Source organism: Camelus dromedarius, chromosome 2 (assembly GCF_036321535.1).
Source record: "Camelus dromedarius isolate mCamDro1 chromosome 2, mCamDro1.pat, whole genome shotgun sequence".
NCBI classification, from domain to species: Eukaryota; Metazoa; Chordata; class Mammalia; order Artiodactyla; family Camelidae; genus Camelus; species Camelus dromedarius.
This window is the reverse complement of record NC_087437.1, coordinates 118,944,964-118,958,391: the sequence shown is the minus strand read 5'-3', so window position 1 is coordinate 118,958,391 and position 13,428 is coordinate 118,944,964. Positions and strand designations below refer to the sequence as shown.

Genomic DNA, 13,428 nt, shown 5'->3' with positions numbered 1-13,428 from the left:
AATCACACCTCTGAACTGTGCCTTCTCCCCCAAACAGATGTAAATTCCCTGGCAAATGAATGAGAAAAATTCACCTGGGATAGAATGAACCAAGTGAAATTCAGATTCTCCAATAGCTGCCTCACCAGAACCAACGAAGCTGTTGCCAGGAGTCCTAATTTCCCCCAGACAATAGCGAGTTGCATTAGCTGATGCGGTTTACTGATTCCCGTGCTCTTGTTTTAACCTCCCCTGTATTTGCTTTCCTTCTTCCTGAAGTTACTAGGTAGCACAGTGATTTCAGTCTTGGCTGAACGTTGGCACGACCTAGCGAGCCCGAAAACTACCAACGCCTGCTTCCGGAGCGTGGCCCGGGCACTGGAGTTTAGGGTTTTCCCCAGGTGCTTCCATGGGTATCCAAGGTGGAGAGTCACTGACTTTGTAGTTCCTTCATCAAAAGCCTCCGTTAAACTCTTCACTCTTAGTAAGTCTGAAGTTGTTCTTTTGCGCTCAGTCTTCATAACCATTTGCTTGTTGATAGAATTCCAGGTTGAAGGTCGTTTTCCTCTGCCTTTTGAAGTTTCCACTCACTGTTTTCTATCCTGAATATTGAGGTGTCAGCTTTTAGTCTATCATTCCTTTGTGTAGGCCACCTACCTTCTTCCTTTCTGCCACCCTTTAGATTTTCTCTTTTCCTTTGTTCTGCATTTTTACTGCGATGCATCTGACTGTGGGCTTATTTTATTCTCCTACTTGCTTCTCTGTGTTATCTTTCTGCTTGGAATCCCATATCTTTCTTCAACTTTGGAAAATTCCCTTCTAGGACAAGTTGGAGAGCTCCTCCGTTCTCTCCCGTATTCTCTAGTCCTGGACCTGCTATCAGATGCGTGCTGCAGGGTCTCATTTCATGGCCATGTTATTTAAGTCTTTTCCCCATTTTTTATCTGTTTATCTCTCTGTCCCGCCGGCATTCATTCCTTGGTACAATCTTCTGTTTCACTAATTGTCTCTTTAACTGTGTCCACGTTAGGGTTTATCCTGTGTATTAAGTTGTTTATCTCAATATTGATTTTATTTTCTAAATTCCAGGGTTTCCAAGTGTCCATTCTTTTATCCACTTCTTCTTGATTGACAGCTGCTTGAGTCATTTCACAGAATCCTAATTTTTGGTCATTTCTGTTTTGGTCCTTCCCTCTGTCTCATTGAAGGGCACACACAGCATGTTAAAGTCCTTTGATGACTGCTGAACTCTGGATTTCCTCGGAGCATCCTTCCCGTTGTTACACTTACTGGAAATGTTTTCAAGGCATTTCTTTCCCCTACACTTTGAAACATGATTTTGCGTCTCCTGCTGGTTTGTTTGTTTGGCTTCCTCTTCCTCCTGGCATCCTGTTACTGCTGGCAGGCTCATGGTTAACTCACCTGCAACTCCACCACCTTCCCAGGTCAAGCAAGCAGCCCTTGCCAAAAGCAGTCCCGCTTTCTGTTCACGGGAGGAAGCCCTGCTCCTGCTCTTTCTTCCCTAGTGTGAGCTGGCTCCCGGGTGCCTCTGGTGTCCTTTCCCATTTAGGGCGTGAAGTCCTGGTGGCCCTGCCTGTGTCAGGGCCTGGACACCAATAGGCTGGTAGCTTCTGCCTCTTCTCTTGAGTTTCCTCATTCAGTTTTGTGCCCATAACATTTTTTTTAAATGTGCACATAAAATACTTTATGTCTGTTAGGATACTTTGGGGTGCAAGAAACAGAAAGCCCAATTTAAAGTAACTTTAAAACAAGGAAAGTTACTTGTCCTGCAGCTGCACGTCCGGCAGTTCTTGCCCGATCATCCTACACTGCGCTGGAAGTTTCCACTTGCCCCTCCAGACTGTCCCAGCCCTCCCTGTGCTGCCGGACAGACTCCCAGCGAAATCTGGCTAATGAGGAACATGAGCAGGAGAGCCCAACAGGAGAGGGGAGTGAGGACGGTATCTCCTCTCCCACTTCCCCCCTTGCAGGGACCCCCGCAGGCCGGCTGCAGCCCACGGACGGGCCCAACCCCTCTGAGAAGGCCATCCCCACAGAGCCCCTCTGCCTCCAGGTTCCAGACTTCTCCTCCTCTCTTTCAGGACTTGGTGGAGTTGGGGGCGGGGGCAGAAGGCAGGAGGAGACAGCACCCCCCACTGGTACTATCTTTACGGGGGCACTGAACTTAACTCTTCTGCACTTTTTCAAGCAGTTGCTTTATTAAACTCTCTTCAGATCATTCCTATTTCAACGTGCCACCTATTGGGAACTTGCCTGAAAAAAAGTCACCAGAGATCAGGGCCTTTTTGTGTCTCCAATCTGCCATCCAGAGTATGAGCTCCCTCCTGAAGGTGGTTGGCTGTCAGATGGTTGTGGGCAGTCATTGTGAGTCCACAGTAACATCCAGTGAGAGAGAAAGAGGCCATCTCTTTAGACAATACAGAGTCTTTTCCAGAAGCCACCAGCCAACTTCCCTGGATGTTTCACTGGCCGTAGTCAGTCTCACGTCCATTCCTGAGCCAGTCCCTCTCCACCAAGGAAATGCCATGTGTTGACTGGCTTAGACAAGGTCGTTCTGACCAATTGCTGTTGAAGAAGCTGGAGTTTCTATGATTGGCTTAGATTCCCTAGCTCTGAGACCCACCCGCCAATCGTAGGGCTGCTGCCACAATGCGGCAGGGGTGGGATGAGTGACAAGGAGATAACCATCCTCTCTGCCACATTTGGAGAGGACAGAGGAGGACATGGTGAATCTGAAGGTGTGTTTCCATGACAACTCCCTTGACCACGTGGCTCTGCAGTCTACAGAATTTTGTGGTTCAGAAGATACCTCTTATTTGAAAGTAATGGCTCCTAAACCCTTCATAAGTCCCCAAATCCAAGACTACAGCCAACACACAAAATGCCTTTAGCCTCCTTTCCTGAAACAGAATGAATATCACAGTGTTGCTTTGAAGACTGAACATGATCTGGTGTCCCATGAGGACATCCATGCCGGGTGGGGAGGCAGCGGCCACCATCAGGCACCGCTCTGTGCGTGGCCCCTCTGACTTGGTGTGGCCATGGCAACAGTCCAAGGACAATGTTCAGAGCCTTGGAGGATGGCTTATGACAGGCCAAAGGCAGCCTGAGTGCCGAGTGTTGTGTATCACACCCTCTGTCCTTTCCTGTGGAACTGAACCTTGAGGTGATTTTTGTTTCCAGATTTATCACTTAAGTACTTGTCTTCGTGAGAAGAAAAATGAGCAGTTACATGAACCATTTTAGATCATCGTATACAACAATAAAAAGATGACTATATACGGGGCATATGCATTTAATAAAGCTTAAGCTTAATTTAAAAAATTTAACATATACACACTACTGTATATAAAAAAGATAAACAACAAGGTCCTACTGTACAGCACAGGGCACTATATTCAATATCCTGTAATAGCTTTTCCCTAATGGAAAAGAATCTGAAAAAGAATATATATATGTATGTGTAACTGAATCACTTTGCTGTACACCTGAAAGTAACATAACATTGTAAATCAACTATGCTTCAATAAAACAAGCAAACAAAAATTTAAAGCTTTACCTGCTCTCCTGGGGGTATCTTGACCTAGAGAACAGAGTTGTAGAAAAGAAAACAAAGGATGACAGATGTGTGTGTGTGTGTGTGTGTGTGTGTGTGATCAGGTTTGAGCACAGGTACACATATGAAGCAAAATGAATGCATATGTATATATAGCTGGGTGTGCACACCTGAGCCCATAAGCGTGCGTGTGCTTTGGCATGTGGGCATGTGTGTGAACTCCTGTGTGTGTATGTGCACACAGCTGCACTCTCCACTGTGCATATATCTCCCGGGCGCCTAGAAATCCAAAGGAGAATAGAATTTAAAGATCACAAATCTCACAATCTCTTTTGCTCCCAATCTGAATTTAATTAGCGCAAAAGACCCAGAAGGCTACCAACATCTGCCCACTGTCATTCTGCAGCAGGAAAAACTTGGTGAAAACAACAGCAAAAATGGAGAGAGGTAAATATTCAACTTGCCCTAGAAGTGTATCTGAATCATTGATTTATGCCTTCGCTGGAGAAGGATGTCAACGTCTGCATGGTGCTCGATATTGTTAACAACGCTCTATCTATAAAGCTTCAGATGATGTCTCAAATCCCCCGGCGGTTTCAGCATACTGATCTTGAGAGAATTTTGCAGACACTTTAATTTGCGCAGACTCACAGGCAGCACATCGTTACGGCCCCAACAAGCTCCCTGGGCGTGCGGTCTCCATCCACATCTGCCCATCAGGAAGGGTTTGGGGAACACCTATGAAGTCCAAGGCACAGGGTTTAGTTATTAGAAAATTCTAGACCAAAAATCCTATGGCTGTACCACTCTTCAAATAACCAAACAACTCAAAATAAGTTAAATTGATAATTTAAAAAGCTTAACAAAACAGTAACAGCTTGATAGTGGCAACTGAAAACAACTGCCAACTCAACACAACACAAATGATGCCAAGAAATAAAAACCTCTGGAAATCACCATCAGAGCACAGATCCCTAAATAAGCGTTTTCCCTAAAAAATTCAACCCCCAGTAAAGATCAGGTTGTCTTCTCTTTAAGTTCTTATTAAGTTTCTCACATTGTAAGGCACTCATAATTGCTTTTTAAAGTAATGTTGTTATTGTGAAATATAACACCAGATCTTTTTTTTTTTCTTTTTACAAAAAGCCAGCTTCTTCTCCCTGGAAGCACAATAACCTGAAATGACCTGGATCAGGGGTTGGTTGGGATGCTTGGAGTAGTCACCTGGTTGAATCACTCACAGAAGATAAAGAAGAAAAGACATTGAACAGAGACGGAATTATTCCAGAAGGAATGACCTCACACTCAGGGACCCAGGGTGTTAAATAAGCCTTTTAAAGACCACATTAAAAACAGAAGGGTATCTAGGTTATGTAAAGTCACCTACAAAAGGAATGAAAAAGAAACAATGTTCTAATGTTTTGTCAACAGATTCAGTTTGGGATAAAGTTTCTAGTGACAGCCCTCTGCCTGAGCCAGCTTGCTGTAACTCAAAGAAATTAGACAGACAAACCAAAAACCACATGAGTACCTCGGAAAACTATCAGCTAGAAAGCGGTGGCTTCCATGGCGGGGAAACTGGATGACAAATTTGTAAGTCACAAGTTGGAACAAAACGGCTTCATCCAAAGGGAGCGTGAAAAGTCAGCAATATGGTCAGCTGGAATTTATACAGGTGGTGTCTGATATTTTATGGTGTGTAATGAAATTAAAACATTTTATATTTTAAGTAGAGTTTTGACTATTTCTTCTGGGTCATTAAACCTTTTCTGGATTTTCTCATATGAAAATGTCTCTAACAGCCAGTGTCCCCTATCTCCGAGGACATGGGCAGCCTCTTGAGTTTAGGGGAAGCAGGAGACACTCTGGGCTTCTGCATTTTTAGTAAATGAGCAACTTGCTAATTTTCTTCTAGGACCTACAAAACCTTAGTAATCTTTAACCATTCGTTTCATAGGCTACAAGTAAACCACCCGTTATTTTACACAAAAAGCAAAGTCAACGCAATTAGGCCTCTTTTTCAGGTAAGAACCACAGACAGGTTCATTCTCTCTGCCCACGTTAGTCCTCCAGGAGAGAGAAACTTTGAGTTTGGGGGAGTAGATGGGCCAGTGCGGGAACAGAGAGGGCAGAGGGCGGGACAGGAACCCCACCAGTCTGAGACGTGGAGATGCTTGTAAATCTTTGCTCAGAGCCCCTCTCCTATTGAAAAGTCCCTTCCCCTCCCTTGCAATAGCCTTTCAAATACAGTCTCTCCTTTCTACATCCAGATGTCATTTGTTTTTAATTTGACAATATGTATTTATAGCTTTGGGGATTAAACTGTCCTGCTTCCTTAGAAGAAAATGTAGTTTTTAAATAACCTGCAACATAGGGTACCGAGTGTCAAAAATAGCTCTGGAAAGAAATGCAAATGGCCAAGAGGCACATGAAAAGATGCTCATCACTAATTATCAGGGAATGCAAGTCAAAACCACAATGAGCTATCACCTCACACCTGCTAGAATGGCCATCATCAAAAACACCCAAAAGCCCACAAATGTTGACAAGGATATGGAGACAAGGGAACCGTCATATTCTGTTTGTGGGAAAGTAAATTGGTGCAGCCACTGTGGAAAACAGTATGAAGCTTTCTCAAAAAACTGAAACTGGAACTACCATGTGACCCAGCAATCCCACTCCTGGGTATGTATCTGAAAAAAAAAAAATTAATTCAAAAAGACATATGCACCCCAGTGTTTGCAGCAGCACTATTTACAATAGCAAAGATATGGATGCAACCTAAGTGTCCATCCACAGATGACTGGATAAAGAAGATGTGGTATATTTATGCAATGGAATACTACTCAGCCATAAAGAAGAATGAAGTAATGCCATTTGCAGCAACATGGATGGATCTGGAGATCATCATTCTAAAGGAAGTAAGTCAGAGAAAGACAAATATCGTATGATATCACTTATATGTGGAATCTAAGTATGATACAACTGACAAATACAAAACAGAAATAGACTCACAGACATAGACAACAACTCATGGTTACCAAAAGAGAAGGGGTAGGATAAATTGGGAGTTTGGGATTGAGACAGAATGGAAGGGGGCAGGGCACAGCCATTCAAGGAATGCTACAGCAATTAACATCCAAATGGTGAAAGATTCAACCCCCAGGAGGCCTTGAGGCCTCAAGATGATGGGAGATTTAACTTCTAGTAGATCTTGAGCTACGTTATGCACTCATTGAAATATATTAACATGGTAAGTAACACGCCCACAGGCACCCTGGCAGTCCCAAGGCTAGACACAAAAGGTCAAAGAGTGGGAAATGGCCAGATTCCTGGGAATCCCAGTCCCTTCCACAGGCTACTTAGACTGGCCCTTCCACTTATTAGCATATGAAGCCACCAAGCCCATGAAAACTAGCAACACAGCGCCTGGAGGCCGCCTCTCTCTCTCCCTCTTCAGAGATGGCCCACATTCTGTCTATGGAATGTGTACCTACTTTTAATCTGAGCACGCAACCCCCACACCTCTTGGACTTTCTTTTGCCTTTCAATGTATCTCTCTGAATAAATCTACCTTCACTCAACTGTGGCTTGCTCTTGGATTCTTTCCTGCATGAAGCCAAGGACCCACACATGGCGGGGCACGTCCCAGGGGCTCAACGGAAGCCTGGGACACGGCCCTCCTCTCGCCCCATGCCTGTTTTCCTGCATCAGGATTAACATACACACCACTCATCTTTGACGTCTTTCACCTGCTGGGCCGGAATCATGTGATGTAAGCCAGGCTGCCAGGTTCCTGTCTCTGCCACAGGTTCACTGGCTGTGTGACCCAGGACAGGTCATGACACCCCTCTGCCCTGGTCTCCTCACCTGCTGGGTGCGCTGCAGGGTGTCCATCCCGGGGCTGAGAGGATTCCTGGGCTCTGTCAGTGGGGTCTCTAGCAGCATGTGGCAGACACGAGGGGCTCCCTCTGAGTGTTAAATAATGATCAACAGGCTTTCAAGGATCTCTGCCTGACAACCCACTCAGGTCCCTCATCTGCTCGGGTTTAAAGCTGTGAATTTAAAATGTCACCTGCCAAGTCAGTAAACAAAGGATGTTGTAACCATCAAGCCATCACTTTGCAGCCACTCCCAACAGTGCCCCATGTGGGGACTCAGGGTGGGAGAGAACAGGACACTGGCCCTGGGCAGCTAAGGTGCACATCAAAGGAGTGATTTCAGTGAGCCCGGACTTTCACACCTTCCCACGCCTAGAAAAGCGGTAAATTCCTTCACTTGAGAGGTCTGGCTTTCTTGAGTTAACAGAGATCTTTTGATGTTCCAGCTACCTGGTCTTTGTTGCAAAACCTCCTATACATCCTGGCTCCTCTCCTGCCTCTTTGGAGCCGTCCCTCAGAGCGAGATGAGAGGCCGCCTCCCTGGTTCGCGTCCTCAGAAAGTCTGCTGAATAAAACGTAACTCTCAACTTTTAGGTTGTGCTGTTTTTTCGGTTCAGTGGACAAAGCAAGCTGGAAGCTGCACCCCTCACCTCCTCCCACTTTTGGCACGTGGGGGAGGGGCGAAGTCAGCAGGTGGAAGGGGGCAAGGAATTCAGCTGATTCTCCACAGAGCAGTTCGAGTAAGGAGCCAGTTTAGGGGACGAAGATCTAGACTCTGACAACCTCTTGCGGAAGAGCCGTCAGGGACTCTCCATCACCCCTGAAGCAGGCGCCCGTCTCCCTCCCCGGGTCCTTGGAGTCCTTCCACCCCCACCAGGAAAGCCTGCAGGGAGCTGCCTTTCCCCTTCGAATGCAACAAAAGGCATCTGCATTTAAACACAGCTCCCTTCCCCAGGGCCTCCCCCTCCCTCAAGCCCTCCTCCCGACTTCTGCTCGGAGCCCGACGGCCGGTAGGCTGCCCCATCCGCGCGGCAGAGAGCGGGGAGGCGGCCCGGCGGGTCCCCCGCGCAGGCGCGGCGCGGGGTGCGCTTCCTGACCCGCGGGGCGGAGCGCGGCGCTGCGGGACGGAGCCCCACATAGCGCAGCCCGACGACCCAGCGCCTCGTAGTTTCATGAGTCCCGCGCATACAAAGTGGATGTTCTCCTCCGGTCAGTCTGCCTTACGTCAATTTGATTATTAGCCCAAAGACTTGAGGAGGGAAGAAGGGAAGAGCTTCCGCCCCTGCGTGGCGTTCCGTCCGCGCACGAGCCCGGGGGCCCTGTAGGGCCACATACCCCTCTCCCTGTGAGGACACCAGTCAGGGTGGACGCGGGCCTCTTTTAGCACAATCTTCTCTCTAAAGACCTACCTTCCAATACGGTCACATTCTGCGGTGGGGCGGGGCGGGGGGCGGGGCTTAGGGCTTCGAGCCTGCGAACGTGGGGGAGGGCACAGCTCAGCCCCCAGCCCACCGTGCCGGGCTTTCCTCCTGCCCCTTTGCAGGTTCCCTGCTGACCACGGGCTCCTCCCGGGCTTCCGCCCGCCCAGCCGCAGGCTTTAGCCGTCTCCGTCTCGGCTTATTTGTGCGAAGGACTCCCACCTCTCCCCTCCAGCGCAGCCCTCTCTCCGCAGCCCCAGCCTCCCTCAAGTTCTCAGTTCCCTTTCTGACGTCTCCATCTGGGCGTCAAGCGTGCATCTCGGATTTAACTTGTCCAAACCTGAGCCAGTCATCTCCCCACAAACTTGCCCCTTCTTATCTCATAGGTGACAGCTCCATCCTCCCTACAGGCCAGGCCAAAAACCCTGGAGGCTTAAGACCTGAGGGCCGTTCCTTCGCACCAGGAGAGCAAGACAATGAGCCCGAGTGCCTCTCTTCTAAACTAACACAAAGAGGCTGCAGAGAAACCCAGGCCCAGATGCTGCCAGCTGATGGCGGGTCTGTGTTTGGTACCGTCTCCCTGCATCTGCAGAGGCAGCTGGAAGGGCTTGGAGTGTGCAGGTCGCTTCCCAGCAGGCCTGTGCTGGCTAGGCGTCTGTCCTCGGGCCAAAGCTCACCTGCTGAGAGGCCAGGCTGGGTCCCAGAGGGTCGCCGTGGACCGTGGAACTCGGAGCGGGGCGTTTCCTGGATACTAACGAGGTGGGAGCCTCGGTCCCCTTTACAAACATTGCACAAGTAAGATGTCATGACTGCAGCCCTGAGGACCGGGGCCGCCGTCTCTCTGCTGGTGGGCTCCTCCTGTTCTCTTGCTGATGCCGCAGCCTCTGCGGGAGTCCTATTTGGATGGGTGTTCAGGGGAAGCTGAGTCCGGGGTACATTTCATTTGGGATGCATAAATGTTATATTGTCTGCCGTCATGTGTAGCTAATTTGCTGTTAACGGTGAGGTGTGGGAATGGCTTCTCCAAATGCTCTACCACCCACAGGGCCGGCTGGGGGCAGGGATGCAGGGCAGGCGTCTCCTCGGGACATGAGCGCTGTGTGTGCTCGGGTGCCTGGTGCCCTGCGACTGCGGAGTGCAGTGGAGCAAAGGTTCTAGACGTACGGGGCCAGAAGCTCCCTGCTAAGTGAGGAAAGGCAGAGGGTCCCTTCCATCCTCTCCACAGAAAGACTATTTTAAAATTGTTCTCTTAAGAAGTGTGAACGAAAAACACTGCAAGCCATATCAGTAAACAGAGAATACTGAAGCCATCAAGTCATCAGCTGCTGCCGCCGCCCCCCAGTGAAGACAGACCTGCAGCCCGACCTCTGCGGCCACTCACAATGGTGCCCTCTGAGGGGACTCAGAATAAGAAAGGACAGGACATTGAATTCAATGAGCCCAAATGTTTGCTTCCTCTGATACATAGAAAAGCACTAAATTCTTTAACTTGAAATGCCTGTTTTTCTTTAGATAACAAGTAACCTTTTATTGTTCCAACTACCTGGTCTTTGTTGTAAAGCTCCTGTATATCCCAGCTCCTCCCCTACCTCTTCGGAGCAGCCCCTCAGAGCCGTCATCCCGGCTCAAGTCCTCCCGCCAAATAAAACATAACTCTCAACTCTTAGGCTGCGCGTTTATCTTAGTTGACAGAAGTAAACAGAGTGTGTACCCCCAAAATGTAGTTTAAAAGTTACAGTAGAATTAATACGACTGTTAGGTTCTTTTTCTTAATTTGTGATATGGTGGTAATGTTAGCGGTTGAGAATTTGCAGTTTATTGTGGATTCTCATTTCAAATAGATGTCTCCTTTTGATCTGCTCTTGGAGTGATGATTTTGTATTTTACACCTTAAAGAGGGTTTTTCCAAGACAGGTAAGCTTCAGCTTCAGTGCAGTGCGGCTCTGGCCCTTGTAGGCGCTCTTGCAAATATGCATCGCATCCCTCCCCACCCCGCTTCAGCAGTGCTAGGCTCCCGGGTCCTGTGTAAATACTGGTTTGTTTTGCTATTGTTGACCTAGAAGAAGAGCTTGAACAAGCGACACCAAAGAAAACCAGGTTTCCCACAGGCCCCGGTTGCCGGCCCTGGTTGCCGGTCCCGGCCGGTTTGGGTTGTGGTTTTGTTTGGATCTCTGCAGTGTTTTTGTGCTTTTTTCTCTTTTCAAATCACTTCCAGATCCATCATTTCCTGGGCCCGTTGGTGCAGTGATGTAGGACGGGCACATCGCCAAGTCCCTCCCTTTCAGAGTTAGACACGATCACTGGCAGGCGGCCACCCTGCCAGACACCGGGGGTGCCTGGAGCCCAAACCCAGATTAACTGGCCTGGATGCTCGTCTGTCCAGTGAGGGGCCTGGTCTGGAATCTCAGCAACAGACAGCCGAGATTTGCTCAAGGCAACTTCTGGCCTCCGGTCCCAGGGAAAGAAGCCCTTGAGCCCCAGGGGTTAATTGTCTCTGCAGTTTCTGGTCCAACTGGACAAACCAGGCAGGACAGGCGAGTGGGAAGAGGAGGAATGCTTCCTGGTGTAACTAGTGAGACAGGAGGGAAGACCATTCACAAACCACCCAGTCCGCCCCTGGAGGGACAGAAACCGATCCTGGGTGCCGCCTAGGCCCCTCCTGCGAGAACCCCGGCTGTGGACACGGCCACGCGGAAGGATCAGGGCTCACCTAGCCTCTTGCTGAGTCCCCAGGTCTACCAGCTCCCCATCCAGCCTCCCAGATGTCAACCCAGCCCCCAAATAGGACAGGTGACCACACCACATGCGTCTCCTACCAACCTGGCCAGCCCTCCCTCTGCAGAGCAGACTGAACTTGGAGATGCCAGCGCCCGGCTCTCTGCCCTACTGGGCCTGCTGGGGGCAGAGGAGGGCCTCTGGGGCTCAGGCCTGGGCCCGGCTGTGCTGCCACCTTCTCCAGGCAAGGTGCCTCCTGCTGCCTCCCCCGCATCTCACCCACCTGGACGGCAACTCCTTGGCTCACGAGATCCCTCAGCCTCTGCAGCCGCCCCCAGCGTGCCAACTGTGGGGACTCAGGATGGAAAAGGACAGGACACTGGCCCTAGACAGCTAGCTGCACATCAGTGGAATGATTTCATTGAGCCCAGACCTTTGCACCTTCCCAGACACAGAAAAGCACCAAATTCCTTAATTTGAGATGTCTGGTTGTCTTTAATTAACAGTAATCTTTTGATGTTCTGACTACTAGGTCTTTGTTGCAAAAACTCCTGTATATCCTGGCTTCTCCCCTACCTCTTTGGAGCAAGCAGGCTCCTAGAGCCATCTCCTGGGCTTGGAGTCCTCAGAACGTCCACCAAATAAAACTTAAGTCTCAACTTTTAGGCTGTGCACTTTTTTTAAGTGGACAAAGGACACCCAGTGGGCATGGACTCCAGTCCACCCCACCCCACCCCAGTCCTGACCACACTGCAGCTCCAAATAAGATGCCCCAACCCCACCCCGTCTGTCAAGCAGGGCTCGTGACACTTAACTCCAGCCTTGTTCCTGGAATCCGAGCAGATCACATTCAGGAAGCACCATCGAAGAGCAGAGCATATGGTAGATCCAAGAAATTAAAAAAAAAAACAAAAAAAAAAAACCCAAAACTAAACCTATTTTCTTCATCCATTCAGGCTGCTATAACCTGAATAGCACAGCCCGGCTCAGACAGCAAACACCTGTCTCAGCTCTGGAGGCTGGGAGACCAGGATCAAGTTGCCTTGTGTTCAGTGTGTAGCTGGCTGTCTTCTCGCTGCATCCTCATGTGGCTCGAGGGACCAGGGAGCTCCCTGGGGTCTCTTCCGAGAAGACACTAATCCTGTTCATGGGGGCTCCACCCGCATGACCAAATCAGCCCCTAAAGCCTCCATCTCCATACACCATCACACTGGGGGTAGGATCTCAGCACACGAGTCTGGGGGGCCACAAGCATCTAGTCTATAGCACCTATGAGTCACCTTGAAGGTGTCCCTTCTTTTCTGGAGATTTTAACTTTTAAGTTAAGAAAGGCAGCAGGAGAGCGGGCTCTGGGGCACGGATGGTCCAGGTGATCTCCACGGAAGACAGGAGGACGCCCCCGGTGAAGGCACAGGCGCAGCTGCCCCTCACCCTTCCAGGCTGAGACCCCTCTAGAGGAGAACCCCTCGGAGAAGCGTTACAGCCCACAAAAGCAGGGGCGACCGAGAGAGGGTACAGAGTGTGGTCCAGACCACCAGTGTCAGCTCCACCCCAGAACCACCAAAGTGGGCTCTTGGAGGCGCAGCCCAGAAATTTGCATTCTTTTAAATTCAGGGTTTTGGGGTGAGTCTTATATTAGAATGAAACTTGAGAATTCTGGAGCTGTTACACCTACACACATAGGACCTCTGTGATGGCGTTCTTCCAACCTTCCAGGCTGACCCACCCTTCTTCTGAGTGACATGTTCTTCTGTTTTGTTTGTCTGTTTGCTTGTTTTAGCCGTTTTTGTACTTTAATTGGAGTAAGATAAAGTCTCACTGGTTTCGAGCTATTTTCTCTCTTAAATGGGGGCGCTGA

The 13,428-nt window shown here is 49.2% G+C and overlaps 1 long non-coding RNA gene across 1 annotated transcript; it reads left to right on the top strand.

Annotated features, from left to right (window-relative positions):
* Positions 1-8,550: 8,550 nt before the first annotated feature.
* On the top strand, positions 8,551-10,515 carry LOC135318992 (uncharacterized). The gene is made up of 2 exons (XR_010377515.1): positions 8,551-8,646; positions 9,242-10,515. It is a non-coding gene; the product is annotated as an uncharacterized LOC135318992 (long non-coding RNA).
* Positions 10,516-13,428: the final 2,913 nt, after the last annotated feature.